A 2,537-nucleotide genomic window follows, 5' to 3' on the forward strand; every position below is an offset into this window, starting at 1 on the left:
GCAGATGCCTGTAAAGCCAAATGGGATGTATTTTCCTGCAGCGATACTGCACAGCTACATACATCTGCCGCCATCTTGACTTGGAGGTAGACGAAGAACATGAAGCAGGACACGACCAACAAAAAATGAGTACTTCTTGTTTTACACCCAGTTACATCATTTAGTATTGCTGTTAAGAGACTTCAGGATGAATTAAAACAGAAAGTCAAGTCATACATGTGCAGCACTGCTGAATGTTACTTGATGTGATACTTTCAGCTTGAATGTGTTGATAGCATAGCTGTCCTGACGTCTGATTTAAAGAAGAAACGTTTGGTTTTATTGTGGTATTTAAATAAATAATTTCTAGTTAGAATACATTTTTTCTAGGTTGAAATACTACAAATTTTAACCTTTTACTTCTCGAAAATACACTTTGTTCGTTCAAGATAATGACATAATTTAAGTTATGGCGGCAAAACATCTTTGGTATGACAAGATTAAAATGATTATGAGATAAAATCATGAAATTTAATTTTCATGCTTGGCCTCTCTTAGCTTCCATACAGGTTTTATGGGTTTGGTAAGAATTTCAACACTTTATGTACCTTCACCAAGTGATTTTATTTCATTTTATTTGACATAAGATGGTAAAAAACAGTGACGTGCACTGAGGTTCATGGATGGTGAGGCACTCAGTTCATCAGAATCAGATTTACAAATATATGAACCTACAGAACAACTTATTCACCATACGACTGGCAGAAGAGTTATGTCTCATATCTCATATCAGTGTTCTTTACACAAACTGCAGTTCATTTGATGCACATTTCATGAAAACAAATGCACCGCTGAAAATATCCCGAGTCCACAGCTGTCACCTGCTGCTACCAAGTCCAGTTTAGAAAATAGCTTAAGCTTTAAAATATATAATCTTCCATTCTAAAAGTAAGGTTTAAAAGAGAGAAAACAAATGGATCCTTGCTGTACTTTACTTTTTTAACTTTATAAACTGAAACTTTACAAAACTGGTACCTTAAATACCGCACTCGGCTTGCTAACTAACTTTTTGTTCTTCTTCTGCAGCTAMCCTCTGCTGCAGCTCATGCATTATCTGAGCTCATGAGCGCCCCCTGCTGTTCCTTGACCCTGAAAAAGATTTGCCTCCCTTAGTGTCTTTTCTCGGCCATTTCAGCTCACAGAACACATTACACAAATACATATTTATAGAATAAACATCAGCTAAACTGTGTAATGTCAGTTGTATATTAAAAAAGCAGAAACATTTTACTGGCGACATATAGAGACATTTTCTGCTCTCACTGCATAACATGAAGTATTGCACGAAGCTGAAGTTAGCTTCGTAAGGAACGCGCAATCCAAGTGGAGACAGAGCGAGTTGAAACGATTGCGCAATCTGGAGGCGGAACTTGATTTTTCCTCATAGTCCATCTTGTCCTGTATTTGAACAAGTTGAGGAAATTCAGCGATTTTGAATAAGAAAAATATTTAAAAGTGTTTAAGTTAATTGAAAATGCGTTTATAGTACAAAGCATTATATAAACATGACAGTTTAATGTGTTTAATTTAGTTTTTTCTTTTTAATTTCCATAGTGAAAGGGGAGGCTCGGCCGACTCTGCTTCTAGTGACCACACGTCACTGGTAAAATAAAAAGTACAACTAACCAAACTCAAACAGCTTAAAAGACTTCTTATTCAACAATACTAAAACGGTTCTTGCTCCTGGTGAGACAGTGTTCACTTAAACAGTTAGGCAAAGAACAGCCCACCTTTATGCTGTCTTTGACTGTTCATAAATTAGCTACTTTAGCCATTTTTACATTGTCCTGTCTCAACGTGACTTACTTAACCATAATTAAACCCAACTCAAGTCACACATGGCCACAGAAGTTTTACATGTAACACATTTCACCGATGTAGAAGGGTACCCTTCTACCCCTTGGGGTATACCCCAAGATGAAAAGAGAAATAAAGTCACAAAACACTCACCAGTCACTATTGTTTCCAAAAATATTGTGGCTGAGTTGACGCAAGCTTTTTCCCTCTGCTGTAAGTTGAGTCCACTTGATTCTGTCAGCCAAAAAGCAAGGAAACATCTACACTAACTCGCTGTGCTGCCATTGTATATACCGGTATATACAGTGGGTAAAATAAGTATTGAACACTTACAAGTTTATTATTACAAGTTATTTGTAATAATGTGGAATGGCACAGGGAAAAAGTATTGAACACACTCAATGAAATGTATCTAATACTTTGTATAAAAGCCTTTGTTGTCAATGACAGCTTCAAGACACCTCCTGTATGGAGAAACTAGTGGCATGCATTGCTTAGGTGTGATTTTGGCCCATTCTTCCACACAAACAGTCTTCAAATCTTGAAGGTTTCGTGGACCTCTTCTATGAACTCTGATCTTTAGTTCTTTCCATAGATTTTCTGTTGGATGTTGTAATTAGGTTGTGAATGTCTTGAGAGAGCTCTTTACTTTTACCCATCATCAGATGGTTCTTGTGTGATTCCTGGCCATCATTTGGGAC

This window comes from Austrofundulus limnaeus, unplaced genomic scaffold (assembly GCF_001266775.1).
Source record: "Austrofundulus limnaeus strain Quisiro unplaced genomic scaffold, Austrofundulus_limnaeus-1.0 Scaffold227, whole genome shotgun sequence".
Classification (NCBI taxonomy): Eukaryota; Metazoa; Chordata; class Actinopteri; order Cyprinodontiformes; family Rivulidae; genus Austrofundulus; species Austrofundulus limnaeus.